Here is a 16,721-nt window from a genome sequence, read left to right on the forward strand (position 1 = left end):
CTCACCCTGTGCCCTCTATCAATCTATCTATACATATAATTTTTTCCTCTCCAACTACCCTAATACTGACAAAGGTCTCATGAGTTACAAATATCATCCTTCCATGTAGGAATGTAAGCAGTTCAACCTAAGTCCCTTATGATTTCTCTTTCTTGTTTCTCTCTTCATACTTCTCTTGAGTCTTGTATCTGAAAGTAGAATTTTCTATTCAGCTCTGGTCTTTTCATCAAGAATGCTTGAAAGTCCTCTATTTCACTGAATGTCCATTTTCCCCCCTGAAGTATTATACTCAGTTCTGCTGGGTAGATGATTCTTGGCTGTAATCCTTTTTCCTTTGCCCTCTGGAATATCGTATTCCAAGCCCTCTGGTCCCTTAATATAGAAGCTGCTAAATCCTGTGTTATCCTGATTGTGTTTCCACAATACTTGAATTGCTTCTTTCTGGCTGCTGTCGATATTTTCTTCTTGACCTGGGAACTCTGGAATTTGACTACAGTATTCCTAGGAGTTTTCCTTTGGGGATCTCTTTCAGAAGGTGATCAGTATATTATTTCAGTTTATATTTTACGCTCTGGTTCTAGAATATCAGGGCAGTTTTCCTTGATAATTTCTTGAAAGATGATGTCTAGGCTCTTTTTTTTGATCATGGCTTTCAGATAGTCCAATAATTTTTAAATTATCTCTCCTGGATCTATTTTCCAGGTCAGCTGATTTTCCAATGATATATTTCACACTGTCTTCTATTTTTTCATTCTTTTTGGTTTTGTTTTACAATGTCTTGATTTCTCATAAAGTCCCTAGATTCCAACTGCTCCATTCTAATTTTTAAGGAAGTATTTTCTTCAGTGAGCTTTTGGACTTCCTTTTTCATTTATGCTTTTTTAAGGCATTCTTCTCCTCATTGGCTTTTTGAACCTCTTTTGCCATTTGGGTTAGGCTATATTTTTTTTTTTAGGCATTTGGGGTTAAGTGACTTGCCCAGGGTTACACAGCTTGTAAGTGCCAAGTCTGAGGCCAGATTTGAACTCAGATCCTCCTGACTTCAGGGCTGGTGCTCTATCCACTGTGCCATCTAGCTGCCCCTAGGCTATTTTTTAAGGTATTATTTTCTTCAGTATTTTTTTGGGTCTCCTTTAGCGTGAGTCCCATTTTCTTAGCAATATCTTTGTGCTACATTATGGGAGAGGGTGTGGGTTGGGATCGAATATTACTTATAAACTATAGAAAAAGAAGATAGGATGATCTGATCTGGTTCTTTTTTTCATATCACAGAAGAAAATAGACCCCCTCTGTGCTTAGCTAGGTTGGTCTTTGGAAAATAGACAAAGTCTGGTTCTCAAATTATCCTTGAAACCTTTCCAACATAATAAAACCTTGACAAGTTTTGATAACTGGTGGAAAGCCAGGGTGCTCCACTGGAATTCACATAGCGTCAATATATGTAAAGGTAACCCTCCAGTGGAGCATTTCTAAGACAGATATGGACAAGAATCACTTGAGATGGGAAAGTTTAGATAGGTCATAATCTGTACCATTGGAGGAGGAAGTCACGTCAATGATGTCACAGATCAATTGCAACTTTTAAGTAAGTATAAGAGAGACTAGCAAGAATACTATTCAGAACCATGCCTGGTCCTACTTAGTAGTGGTTATTAGTTATTTTCATGTTAAGTGCATAACAAAGTATAGTACAATTATATGCATATCAGTTAGTTAGAATATCTAATTGCCTAAGCTTATATTTCCTGTATACAAATTAGACCCCTTTGGGAAGTTGCAATATTTTCTTTTGGCAATTTAGATTTCATTCTACAGTACACTTATTGTCTTTGAGGCTACATTTCTGATTCTACATATTCATATTTTAACAATTTATTATTTAAATGCCATATTGGGAGAGGAAACAATAAATATCTTTTAAGAATGAGAAGGCTTATTTCATGAAGAATGGTGACTAACTATTTTCTCTACTCAGTAAAGGTAGTCATAGCTCATTTTTATACACCGATTTACCATTTACAAACCAGTTTCCTTGTAACAACTCTGAGTTCCACATAATTCAAATGTTGTTATCTACATTTTACAAATGGGGAACTTGGGACTCAGAGATGTCAAGTGACTTATGCAGAAGCCCACAACTGGTAAGTGACAGAGCTGGGGTTCCAGCCTAGGCTTTCCCATTCCAAGACCAGTGTTTCCCCATTTCACCCTCTTTCCTCACAAAACAGATATAAACACATGGAGGATTCAGATTATATGTGAAAGACCTTATTGATTAATTAATAGAAGAATTAAGACTGGTTATGACTCAACCATTGCTAGTGAAGAAAGCCTTTCTTTTTTTCCCTCTCTTCTCCCCCACCCCCACCATTCCGGATAATCCCCCTACATGTATACAGTGTGTCAATTGGACTCCAGTCTCAGTTATTACTAATGTGTACAAGTTTTGGATGAAGTTTCTGACTTCTATCCCCACTAAGAAAAACCTTGGGGAATGTCAGCATCAGATTTACTTTGTTTTTCCCAAAAGGATCATTAGCTCCCCTGCATGCACTCAGGCTAACAAGACATCAAATATATTTAACCAACAAAAATGCAGAATGGGGTTGTACCTGAATCCCTCAATCATCAAGAAAATTCTTCATTTTCTGGAGAGTAGCAAATAACCCCTTTTTTCTCTGGTGGATATCACCTTGCCTCAGCACTTATTCAATATACATTACTCATAGTGTCAATGAAGGGGTAGGTCTGTGCTACTCCTCAGGATATGTGGTATCCTGCCAGGTCAATCTCTCTAGTAATATCAAGGGCAAGGTCCCCAGGTCTGTTCTGGTATTCATCTCAATGGTTTTTGTTGCTTCTTTCTTCTTCTGGGTGCACATTGTTCCCAATGGAGGCTGTGGAGATACACAGGTGTTTCTACAGGTCTTCACGTTTCTTCATGTCACTGTCTTTTCTCTTTAAATTTAAATTTATTTACTTATTTATTTTTAATTTTCAAGATTCACTTTTATAAGATTTTGATTTCTAAGTTTTCCCCCCTCCTTCCCCTCCTCCCTCCCTAAGATGGCATGCATCTGATATAAGCTATATATGGACAATCATAATAAACATATTTCCACATTAGTTGTGTTGTGAAAGAAGAATCAGAACAAAAAGGAGAAAGCATGAAAAAGAAAAAACAAAAAAAGAGAAAATAGTATGTTTCAATCTGCATTCAGACTCCATAGTTCTTTCTCTGGATGTGGATAGCATTTTCCAGCATGAGTCCTTTAGAATTGTCTTAGATCATTACATTGTTGAGAAGAGCTAAGTCTATCAAAGTTGGTCATCACACAATGTTGCTGTTACTGTATACAACGTTCTCCTGGTTCTGTTCACTTCACTCAGCATCAGTTCATGTAAGCCTTTTAGGTTTTTTTGAAGTCAGCCTGTTCATCATTTCTTATAGCACAATAGTATTCCATTGCATTCGTATACCACAACTTGCTTAGCCATTCCCCAATTGATTGTTTTCAGGATCATGGATCTGGATCTGAAAGGGATCTTTGAGGTCAAAACTCATCATTTCACAGTTGAGGAAACTGAGGCTCAAAGAGACTTGTCCCAAGGTCACACAAATAGTAAGTGGAAGAGCTGGGTTACAGAAGAAGGTGTAGTGACTCCAATTTCATCATTCTTTCCACTGCACCAGGCTTACAATTCCTGCTTTTATGTTAGCATTGACTATAGAAGGGATTAGTTTTTCCTCATGAATATGGGAAGAGAGAGTCTAAAGTGCAATAAGAGTAATCATTATGTTTTCTTCTATCTTTAACCCTTTGTATCCAATTCATATTGAGTGAGTGGTTTCCTTACATCTCCTTACTGAGGGAAGAATGAAAGAAAACAAGTCTAAAGGAGAGGACTCTTCTGACACCAAAGCATATGATTTCTTGAATTAGGAAATTTCCTGGCATTTGATTATTCCTCAGATGATTGTTTTAAGTCACTTCTTTGTGCTCTGGTTTTTTCATTTCTAAATGAGGAGGACAGACTGGACAGCCTCTAAGTCCCTTCCAGCTCTAAAGCTATGATTCTAAGGTATCCCACTGTAATAATAATGATAGCAATAACAACAATAAAAATGTTACATTTTAAAAGAATTTTACTGCTTTCAAAATGCTTTCATGTATTATAACTTTAGTTGAATGGTTTCAACCCTCTCCCCCCCAAAACCAAACAACCATACCTCTGTATTTTAAATGGGACTGGTGGGAGTTTGTGCTTAGGTAACATGGCTTCTCTCAGGGTTATGAAACACTTAATTTCAAGGTTTTGAAATGATGCCTTTGAGAACTTTCCTAGAGCTTCTCAAAGTATTACACGGGTATATCACTGGGTCTCACTGTCCCACTGGGAATGATGCATGTCTTAATTCACCAAGAAGAAATTGAGTCACTGAGAACCATAGTTCAGAGTAATGCATTGCTTTCAGTTATTCTCAGAACCTGGAAGAAAAACGAATGTATTCCAAAGGTAGGGAGAGGTAATCTTCCCTCTGTGGTTGAAGACACTATCCCCTGTGTCACTCAGTATTATTATGATCATCCTTTGTGGTTGAAAGTATTGTCAACTATGTCACTCAATACAGTCTTGCTCCACTTTATTTCCAGGGAAAATTTTGTCTTTGCTGATAAATGTGTAAGCTGTTGGTTGTCAGAAAATGAAAATGATGTCACCCAAATATGTTTCTTTAAACTGCCAGAAATTGTAGAGCCAAATTTACTGCCCAAGTGGTGAGATCTGCTCAATTCTGGTGCCTAAAAGTAGTTCTGATTCCTACAAATGATCCCTGTTCTGTTTTAGCCTTAAATATTTTATTTCATGTGGTATTTTCATCTTTAGCTTCCTCACCCCCCAAATTCTTTTGGGAATAGAAGTACCCATCTTCAATAAAGGATCAGATTTGCTCTAGATTTGCTGTCAGGCACATGGAGGCAAGTCACAATTTGCTCAGCTGCTGGCTAGGTGGGGCCTAAAACCTGCTTTCTGAAAGGCTTCCTATAGCTCTAGGGTCCCAATCTGTGGTACGTTAAAACTGTGGCTGGGCTTCAGTGAGTAGAGTGTACAACACCTATTTGTCATTCATGCAGTTAAGGGGAAGGTTATACTATAGTCCTTGCCTTGATTAGCTATGTTTTGTCAGCTGAGTAATGAAATGCCTTTCTAAAAATTAATGCTCTGAGACTGAGTAAATATTTGCCAACAATGTCTCATCCCCTCCAGGCAGAAGAGGCCCTGGGGCATTTAGCTGTAAGTAGGTCTCTATTAAGAACTTCTTGTTGAAGTATGTCTAGTAGGAATGCCTGCAGCAATAGGGCTCTTTGCTGATTTTTTCCTCTTTTTCCTTATTTGACTAAACCTTAATTTTAGAGAACTTGGTATTGTTCTTGATGAGAATATTTTCTGGGTTTTTGCTCAAACAAGTGTTTTTTCCAAAGGAATAATAGGAAAGCTCAAAAAGTAGAAGTTCCATTTTATGAGAAATGAACATTTATAAATGGTCAATGTGACCACTTCTTCCACTGATTCAGATTGCAACAACAATCCCTCTACCCTTTAGCAGAAAATTTTTGTGATTTGATATTGTTGGGGGAAAAATCATCAGCTGGTGACTACCCTCCTTCGAAGGAAGCTTCTCTGAAGTTAACTAGGTCAATTCTTGCACAACAGATAGTCTGTCACTCAATCCACATAGAAAGTGTGTTCTGTGTGGTAAAACCTTCCAGAGCTTGAGTTTCAGTGCCTTAGTCTTTGAGAATGCAGCTTCACTTCCACAGTCTGATGAGACATCAGGTAACTTGTGGAAGCAGGGAAAAGCCTGACTTATCATGTTTATGGAAAGGTGAAAAAGAAAGGGAAAGGAAAGAAAATGACTGATCAATTGACTGTTGATTGAGCTGCCTCAGTTTAATTATAATATTTATTAATATTTATAATCACTACTATAGGAGATAAAAAGAGGAATAAGAGGACCACCTGCCCTCAAGTTGTTTAGAATCTTTTAGGGCAGACAAGATATGTAGATAAATTCTAATATAAGAGTAATAGGATAAATGCATAAGAGAGATAAGGTGCCTGTGAAGAGGAGAACAATTCTGGTTTTTGAGAATTGGGGAGGTTTCTTGGGGGAAATGGAATTGGAGCTGGGACTTGCAGGGATGTATAAAATCAGGAGGTGGTGAGAAGCTGAATTAGGTTGGAGTATAGATTAAGTAAATAGGATGAGTGTCAAGTTTCTTAAAAAGTAGAACAGAAGCAAATTGTGGTTGATTCTATGAATTCTATACCATTTTCTGTTTCCATCTGACACAAGGCAAGGTAGACTTCTGGGAAAAGGTTAGAAGAGTTAACTTTGCCCTATTGCTACTGCTGGATGTGATATCTGTATCTATATGCCGATATATATGTGCATATATATATATATATATATATATATATATATATATGACATATATGTATATATAGAGATATATGTGTATATATCTCTATATATACATGTATACATATACATATATGTGTATGCACACTGCTTTCTGAACTGAAAGACTTCTAGATCTAAAATTTCATGATTCTGCAGGTGTTAAAGACCACTAGGAGTGTTCTTCATGTTATTACCTTGTGAACTTCTGGCATTTTCTTCTCTGGAAATGATATTAAAGAGACAGAAGCATGCTGCTGGTGTATCATGGTGTACCCCACCTATACTAGACAGAGCAGAGTGAACATCAGCTTATATCACACTAGTGTGGCAGTCAGAGAAATGGACCATAGATTGAATAGACAGCAGTACCTTGCTGTTATTGTTATCATTATTATTTTTAAAGCTATCACCCTGATATTTATTGCATTCATTCAGGAACTGGGAAGTCATCTTTTTCATTTTTCTCCATTGGCTGTGCATTCAGAGTATTGCACACAGGGTACAGTGTTTTGATCTTCAAATCTTGAGAAGCATGTGCATTAGAAGAGGGTACACTAAAAAAGCAATAGTCATGATTAAAGGAATGGAACACAGCACCTATGAGGACACTCCTTCAAAGCAGCTAGTGCAGAGGTCTAGTAGTCCAGAGTAGAGGCTTTAAAATTGTGTTCAATAAACCTGTTTAAAATATTTCGACAACTATATTTCAATGTAATTGGTTTTCTTTGTAATTGTATTTTATTTTATTCATTCAAAAACGTTATTCTGAGAAGACATCCATAGGCTTCATCAGACTGCCAAAAGGGTCCACGACTTAAAAAGGTTAAGAAGCCCTGCACTGGAGAAAAAGAGTGGGAGGGTGAGGAGAGAGAAACATTATTATTAATAATACATATGATTACATCTTTATTAAATGAAAACATTTAGCTACTCTTCCATGCAGCTGGAGGGAAGAATGCCAGTGAAGGATTTTTAATAGACCCAAGGAAGAACTTCTTGATATTCAAGATGATTAAAAGTAGAAATAGAAAACCAAGGGAAACTGCTGATGCTCTATCTTGGAAGATTTTAAAGAATAGTTTGGATGCACATGGCCAGCTGGGTTGAATGGTAAAGTATAGGCTGGCATGGAGGCAGTAGGCTGGATTGGATAATTTCTTGGTATACCTTTAGGACCACTATTCTATATATCCTTTTGAAACCTGAGCAGATGTAGGCGTAGTTGAAGGAGATTCTCTTTGGCTTTGCTTCCCTTTAAAACCTTTCCTTTGGCAGCTAATATTGCAGAGGAGACTCCCTGCCCTTCCTACCCTTCATGCCCATTCAGCTCTTGGTTGAGAAACCCAGTGAAGCTGTTATTGTTCCCCAAATTGCACACAGAAATGTCTTGACAATATCTATATGTATATCTACAGAGGTATAAGGACTCAAAATTGTGATTTCATTGATACAAAGAATGACTGGATGTACAAGCTCCCTCTACCTATGCAGGCTGACACCTCTTTCACACTTACAGTCTTACAGAGATTTTACTAAAGCACCAAATGGTTAGGTGGCTTGTTCAGGGTCTTCTTCTTCTTCTTCTTCTTTGCACTGGGGACTAAAATATGACTATATGGACAGGTTTAAATATGACTGCCTATCTTCAGTCTAGCTAAGTTTGGAGAAACTTGTCATCAGAATAGCCATGAGATAATGTGGTTAAAAAAATTTTTTTTTGGCCACAGTAACTCTCAAAGATTGTCTATTATTACGTGACTTAGTTGTTATCTGCTAAGTGTGGAAGGAGCATTCACAGTGAGGAATTCATGTATGATTGAACTGCTGAAGTAAGTGCACACGTCTGTATATTTGTGAACAATTAAATGCATCGGTATCTCTTGAAGAGATACATGTACAGCTGCAACATACATATAAAGACACACACACACACACACACACACACACAGAGCCAGAGATACCTAAGGGAAAACATGATTGAATTCTTTCCAGTTACAATATTTATGTACTGGCTATAGCTAAACTTAGCTCCAACATTGAATTTACAATGACGTCTTTCTTTAACAAGTTTTATAAGAAGGATGATTTAAGTCCAAGGAAGTGTAGTGACTCATCCACATAGGACCAGTGGCTGAGCTAAGTTTAGAATAAAGTGGATGGTTGGATCTTCTGGTGCTTGGTTTTTCCTGAGAAGTCACTTTACTCTTTCCTTACCATTCTTTTCCTTTACTTAGGTAAAACTTGGGTGTGTAACCCAATAGTTAATGCAGTTCATATTTTACTAATTTAATTAGTTCACTTCCTATAGCTCTTATTTTGGACTCTATTTCTGGTATTCAGGAAGCTTCCTTACATTCACATAGTTTAGGCTTATTTTGGCAGCTTTGTAATTGTCAGACATCTTCCCAAATTTATTTTTGCTTTTACGTCACGAGAAAAGCAAAGACTTTCAACAACTACATTGGTGTGTGTGTGTGTGTGTGTGTGCATGTGTGCATAGAGGTATCACAGAGATATAAATTGAACAGGTTTTTGTGAAGGGAAGGAATTTTGCCACCTACCAAAGGAACACATACTCAATAGAAAATGTAGAATATCTCCATATAAGTAAGGAATACTTGATACATACATATCTTTATACTTAAAAGTTAAGGCTGTGGAATGGGCTATCTGACCATCCAGTGAGCTTTCTATTACTGGAAATGCTGAGGTAGAGGCTAGATGACCATTTGTCAAGATAACTCCTAAGGGCTATACCTGTATCAAGTGACAAATGAACCTCTGAGGCCCCTTCCGACTTTAAGATGCAAGGATTCAGCCTCAGAAGAGGCAACATAGTATAGTGGAAAGTGTGTAGATCTGGAGTTAGAGGTCCTAGTTCTGTTTGTGTGGTGTTGGACAAGTCACTTAATTTCTAAGGCGTTTAGTTCCTTCATCCTAATATGTTTCCCTTGATTTGTGAGATCTTTTTTTGTCTATTTGCCTGAATCCTTGCCTTTGAGGTTTCTAGATACCTTTGGTCAAATTGCTTAAAATGGGCTCAGTGTTCATCATCTATTTCCAGGTTCTACTAGAGCTCCCACAGTCTTCTGTCATAAAGCTATCTATCAGCTTTAATATAGTTTAATGATCTATAATATTATTTCAGTTGAGTTCTTACTCTGGGCTTGGGAGCAGGGCTGGTTTTCCCTGTAAGTGATCCCTTCCTCCTACCCTTTAATGTTTTCATGGATAATAGGAAGGCCTAACTGCCCTGCTTAATGCTTTTTTCCCTCCTGCTGGCTGATGCCTGTGGTTGCTTTAACTGACTGCTTTGATATCTTCATCAAAATGCCAATATCCTTAAGAAGGGCTAACACTTTAAGCCATTATCAGTCATTGGCACCTCAGTGTAAAGTACACATTTCAGAACCTTTGCATGAGCAGGTTTTAAAAAGAGAAAAGAAGAGAAAGCACCTAATTACTGGGCTATAGAGGCAAGTATGGAAGAAGTAACAAGGATGGAGATAAAATGAGGAAGAATGAGGAGGTCACATTTTGCTAAAGGGAACCAGGAAGGATCTAGAAACCCTCTCATATAAATGACAGGTGAAGGAGCTAGGGATGCTTAGCCTGAATAAGAGAAGGTTTGAGTGGAACATGGAAACTGTCTTCAAATATGTGAAGGGTTGTCATCTGGAAGAGAGATTGTAGGTATTCTCTGTATTTGGAAAACCAGGATAGAAGTTAGAGGAATCAGATTTTGATTCAGTCCAGGGAAAACATTTCTGGTAATCAGGAATAATGAAATAGCTTGTCTCCAAAGACAGTGAGTTCTTCTTCAATGGAACTCTTTAATTATAATAATGTCTCACACTTACATAGTAACTTAAGGTTTGCAAAATGCTTCACAAATATTATCAAAACAACCCTGAGAGGTAAGTATTAATATTATCCTTATTTATTATAATGTTAGAGAAAAGAATCCTAAATGGGTGGTGGTAGTATAGAGTTAGAAATTAGATAGTCTCTAAGACCTCATTTCATCTTGAAGATTCAATACGTTTCTGATTTTCTACTTTACAGTTACCTAGGCCAGCACTGCCAGACAATGCACATTTCCCAATTGTGGCAATGTGAAGGTTTGCTTCCTCTTTCCTTGGTTTCCCCTCAACAAAATGGTGAATTAGAAATGTATTACTGTGAATCTGCTTTTTCCAATGTAGGGGATGGAGGTTGGGTGGAACTGAGTTCCTATACATTTTATAGAATCAAAGAGTTAGATTTAGGGTTGGAATGGACCATCTACTCCAACTACCTCATTTCACAGAGGAAGACGTGAAGGCATGAGGAGGTGAAAGTTCAAATGTGACATCAGACTCTTACTAGTTGTGTGACTCTGGGGAAGTCACTTAACCCACTTGCCTCAGTTTCCTCATCTGTAAAGTGAGCTGAAGAGGGAAATGGTAAACTACTCTCTAGTTTCTTTGCCAAGAAAACCTCAAATGGGGCCATGAAGAGTTGGACACAACTGAAATGAACATGGGTATACACATGTAACTATACACAAAATGCATATGAAGATAATATGAAGTAATTTTAAAGGGGAAGCACTAGTTGTTGAGGGATTAGGAAAGACCTCATGATGGAACTTGTATGGAGCTTAGAAGGAAACTAAGGGTTCAGAATGGAGGATGATGAGGACAAAGAGAAAAGAGATACCTCACAACAAATGGCCTTGATTTCCTTAGTACAATTTCAGGTGAGGCCCCTAGCTGAATGAGTGGTGAGAGAGGATGCTGTGGGAACCTTGGGAACAGAAGAGAAATTTAGAATAGTCACTATGATGAGGGGGATAGAGAATAATTTAGGCAAGAATAAGTAGGATTGCTTTGTTATAAGGAGAACTCAGTTGAAATTAGACAGTATAAATTTGTAGAGGGCTAAGTCAGCCTTGCTGCATGCCTTGTTCCAATTCTGTTTAGTAGCATGTAAGTAGGAGAGAAGGAGGATGATGGGAGAAATCCAGGGCTGAAGTTTTCCACTAGTAGATAGGACAAGGGAGAGAGGGACTCAAGAGATGAAGATAGTTTAGAGTTGTGCTAGTTCACAAAAAAATTTGAGATTGGCAAGAGAGGGGAGTAAAGTTAAGAGCAGGGATGATGACCTTGGAAAATATTGAAGGGTGGAGGTGAACCTTCAGTGAGGATGAAGATTAGGTTTAGAGGGAATAAGACATAGAGAAAGAAGGAATGATAGGAAATGATGATTGAATAAAGGAGTTTCAGAGAGCTTTATCATGGAAATAGAACACATTAGTGGTAAGACCACCCAGGTGACCAAACTATGTGTGTAGCTGAGATGGAGTGGAAGAGTAAGTAGGTCATGGGAGTTGAACAGATTGAGGAAGGTTGTGTTTGAGAAAACATCAAAGTGTATGTTAATGCTCCCTAGTGTGAGAGCAAGAGTTGAAATGGAGAGAGAGACTCTGAGTTAGACAATGAACACATTGAAAAAGGAGGAAGAATGTTCTGGGGGCCAATAAATAACATTCACTAGTATCTGGATTTGGTGGTAAGTTTGAAAAGAGTTAATCTCAAATGAAGAGAAGTAGCTTGGTGATGATGGTATAGGAAGAGTCTGAGGGTGGCAATGGGGAGAAGCAATATTCTGACTCACTCTGGGATCAGTGAATGGTAGGGGGTGAGGCACTCTGAGAGAAGGTGAAACTAGTACTGGAAAGGATGACCGGCATTGCAATTGTCATCCAAGGGAATTCAGGTTCCTATGAGTGCCAGAAGATGGAAAGAGCATAAGAAGAGATGTAAATGAAGAAAAGCTTGTTAATTTTAAGTCAGAGTTCCAAAGAGCATGGTGGAAGGAATGAATAGATATGTAGAGACACAAGAGGTAGATGGGAGTGAGAGAGTGTGCAGCAAGGGTTTGAGAAAAGGCTAATTTAGTTTTAGGCAGTCAGAGATTTCTTATCATGGGGACTTGGAGAGTAAGAAGGGTTGGGACTTTGCTAACTGATGAGGTATTAGTCCAAGCAAAACATCACTGGATGAAAGCAACTTCACTGAAGAAGGCAGGTGCAGAGAATATTCCATGGTTTGGTTGAGGTGTTAGAATGACCTTTCACTCAATTATGGCATGGTCTGTCTCTTTATCTCTGGTCTCACTCTTAGAACTTGCTAGCACAGTCTGTTCTTTCTCACAGAATTCTGTTGCAGGAGCCTGATCTTTCTCACTGAACTCATAGGCACAGTCCCAGTCATAGAACCATAGATTTAGGGTTGGAAGGAATGTCTGCGCCCATCTAATAAAACATCCTCATTTTAGTTGAATCTGAAGAGGTTAAGTGACTTTCTCAGGGTCATACAACTAGTTAAGTACCAGACCAAAATTACTGCCTCAAAGATTTTGAAAGATTCCAATTATGCATTTACAACTTTTCAGTGTTTTCACTTGTACAATTAATTCCATTTCCCCTCTAGAGCTCTGAGGTATTCATTCTGGGTCTCTGACAGCCCTTATACCTTGAACTGAAGCAGTGGCTTCAGTTTTACTGGCACATTCTGAATTCTGTTTCAAAAACATTTCATTTGAGAGCTAGGAACACTGCAGAGTATGATGAGATGAGTTCTAAAGCAACTGGTGCTCAGAAGGTGCATCTTGTTCCACAATGGCTCACTGTGTTTACACTTCTCAGGTGTAATAGTCCTCCATGTTTTATAGTGAAAGATGAAAAGCTTAACGTATGCTCTCACCAATTCTTAGGGAAGAACACAAAGGTATATATTTTTGTCAAACCTCACTAAGATTGAACACTATCTCATCAAGTGCTCAGTTCTAACTATGATGAAATTCTATAGTGTTTTCAAGATTGGCAAGTTAGCAATGGATGATAGATTTATAAAGCCTGGAAGGCAAGATGGGGGCTCTAAGGTGGACTGGGAGAATGTGGGAATTTTTAATCAACTTTGAGATTCTCAGGGGCAGTGAGGTGGCGCCGTAGATAGAGCACCAGCCCTGGATTCAGGAGGACCTGAGTTCAAATTCAACCTCAGACACATAACAGACCCATGTCAGACTAAAAAATACAACACAGAGATTGAAAGATTTGGGGGTGATTGTCAGGAGGTTAGGAAGATGTGGCAGTGTAGAATGGTATGAAGAACCTTGTACTAGGAGTCAGGAAACTTGTGCTAGGATCCCCATTTTGCTAGTAACTAGCTGTGTCCCCCCTGACCTCTCAGAGACTTTGTTTTCTTATCTGTATAACTAGAGGACTGAAAAAGACAATTTCTAAAGTCCACCAGGTTCAACATTCTATAAATCTGTAATTCCCCAGCTCCATAAGGGAAAATTCCCATATGAAAAAAGAGTAATTATCTGCCCTCCCGCCCCCAACAATTAAAGTGTGACAGAGAGAGGACAGAGCTAAGCAAATAACTCTAGGCTTCTGAAAAGAAAAAAAAACACCTTAAACACTTTTTAGGTATTTCTAGGAAAATTGAGTGCCTAGGGATCTGTCCAGAGCACTGTCTTACTTTTATCTGAATCTCTCTGACCCAGTAGATCAGAACCTCCTGTCTCTACACCTGACCTACTGCTTCTGTCTTCTTTGAATTTTACCCCTTGAACTTTACTACCTCTGAGACTAGCTGTCTCTGCTAACCTGTACCTTGATTGACTTAGAAAATCTTTTAAGATGGATACCTGTCATAACCCAGCATGTAACCTGGACCATTAGTCTGGTTTGTATTGGCAAACACTTTGGAGGGTTGAAAGATTTATTTTGAAGCTATTTTCAAAGCTGCTGTTAGACTTTACCTGTGTTTATGGTAAAGTGTCCTTATAATGAATAACTATTCTTCCTAGCAAGAACAAACACCTAGAAACAAGTGTGTTTCTATAGATGGAAGATTATTGCATTTTGTGGCTTTGGTGCTCATCTAATACATGCTACAATCTCCAGGATAAACAAAGTAAGGAAGACATGAACTATTCAAGAAGCTTTATTCTTTAGTTTGTTAGAAATGTAATTAAAAGCCAGATTGTGGATTTAAATTTTGATACAGGTCTGTTGATTTCTCTCTGTTCCATAGGCATGGCCTCTGCTTCTAACTTTGAACCTTGGCCATCTATTGTGCAAATGTATGCATTAGAGGGCAGGTAGGTGGTGCAGTGGATAGAGTGCCAGGCCTAGAGTAAGGAAGACTCCTGTTCCTGAGCTCAAACCTGCTTTCAGATACTTACTAGCTGTGTGACCCTGGGCAAGTCACTTAACCCTGTTTGCCTCAGTTCCTCATCTGTAAAATGAGCTGGAGAAAGAAATGGCAAACTACTCCAGTATCCTTGCCAAGAAAACCCCAAATGGAGTCACACAGAATCAGAGGAGACTGAAATGACTGAAGAACAGCAATTACTGAGATACTTATCAAATTTGTGATGATGTAAATCTGTGCTGGATAGTTAACATGTTGCATAATGGAATCATAATCCCCAAAGATCTCGTCAGACTTGGATAATAGACTGAATATAAGAGAAATTTTAATGGGGATAATGATCACCTTGCATAACAACACATTTAATTTATATACCACTGAGGTTTGCAAAGTGCTTTTCCTCTCCACAACAACACAGTAAGATAGGTAACATTTATGTTACTATTCACATTTTACAAATTAGAAAACTGAAATTCCAAGATGTTAAATGACTTGCCCATGATCACTCAGCTACTAAATATTACAGATGGGCCTTTTCATTATGAGTCCTTCAACCTTTTCTAAAATGGTTTGTTGCCTTTCAGGGATCAGTATAAAGTCTTGTATTTTACACTTGCCTAAGTATAAAATAGGGAAAGTGGGGCTAGACAATATTTGTATGAAAAATATGCAGGGATTTTAGTGGACCACATATTCAGTATGTGTCAAGAGAGTGTCATGACAGTGAGAAAAAGCTAACATGCTTGTAGGCTGCAGCAATAGAGACATAATGCTCAAAATGAATGAGGATCAGTTTCAGGTACCATATTTTAAGAAGGATATTGACAAATTTTCTTGTGTTCAGAGGATACCAACTAGAATTATAAGACTAAGCTATGCCATATGAGGATTAGCAACTGGGGGAATATTTAGGCTAGAGAAGAGAAGACATGAGGGTGATATCTCAGATTTCTTCAAATATTTTAAGAGATGTCATTCAGCCCTAGTATTTGTGGAAGAGGAATTATATATGTTCTTGTCGGCCTCCAAATAGAACCAGGACCAACGGGTAGAAGTTGCCATAAGGATGATTTTTGCTTGGTGTATGAGAAAACTTTCTAACAATTAGAATTATCCAAATTAGAGTGTGTTCCCTGATTCCTGTAGGTCTTCCACCAAAGGCCAGATGCATATATGGCAGGCTTTTTGGGTAGGTGGTGAAGAGAATTCTTGGTTATATAGAGTACCACAAAAGTCTTAATGTTGTTTTAAGCTTTCATAGTTAGATTAAGCATTTATTGACCACTTACTATGTTCTTGATGTGAGGGCTTGCTGAGTCCTTTACAGGGCTGCTCATCCATCTTTGGTGTCCACCTGTCACCCAATTCTCACTTGTGACTCTAAGATGCTATAGCATGTGTAGCAGCCACACTCCAATAAAACTGTCTAGGCAGATGGGCTAAACAAGGTTAAATGTAATTGATAGGCCTCAAACCTGTCAGTGAGTTAGGAGGATGTCTATTCCAAGTATATAAAGACTTCCCCCGGTGGAATGATTTGTTCTAATGAATGGCCATGAAAGTGGCTGAAGCAGGTATTGTGGAGTACTTAGAGTTTGGTCAGACATCAAAGATGCCAAGATCATCCACTGCATTCCAGGCCATTGCCAGTCACCTTGACTTTTTATTCTGCCACTGGACTTTGATGACTTTGGAAGAGAAAGTGAGGCTGATGACATTGTACAACTCTGTCTCACTTAAATCTAATCAATCACTCTTTGAACTCATTGGTCCTCTTCGAAAACAAAGGATGAGCAACAGTAACAACAATGAGCAAGAGTTACATGCTAAGCACTATGCTACCTTTTAGCGATACAAACCAAAAGTGAAGTAATCCCTGCCTTCAAGGAACTTGCATTCTCATAAGTGGGGGGTTGTTCATCTTTTTGAGTCATAGATCCTTTTAAAAGCCTAATGAAGTCTATAGACCTTCTCTCATATAAAGTTTTAAAATACATAAAATGTATGCATGTATAAAATAAAATAAATACATAAATAAATATTTA

The sequence above is a fragment of the Phascolarctos cinereus genome, unplaced genomic scaffold (genome assembly GCF_003287225.1).
Source record: "Phascolarctos cinereus isolate Bilbo 61053 unplaced genomic scaffold, phaCin_HiC Scaffold_4;HRSCAF=312, whole genome shotgun sequence".
Classification (NCBI taxonomy): Eukaryota; Metazoa; Chordata; class Mammalia; order Diprotodontia; family Phascolarctidae; genus Phascolarctos; species Phascolarctos cinereus.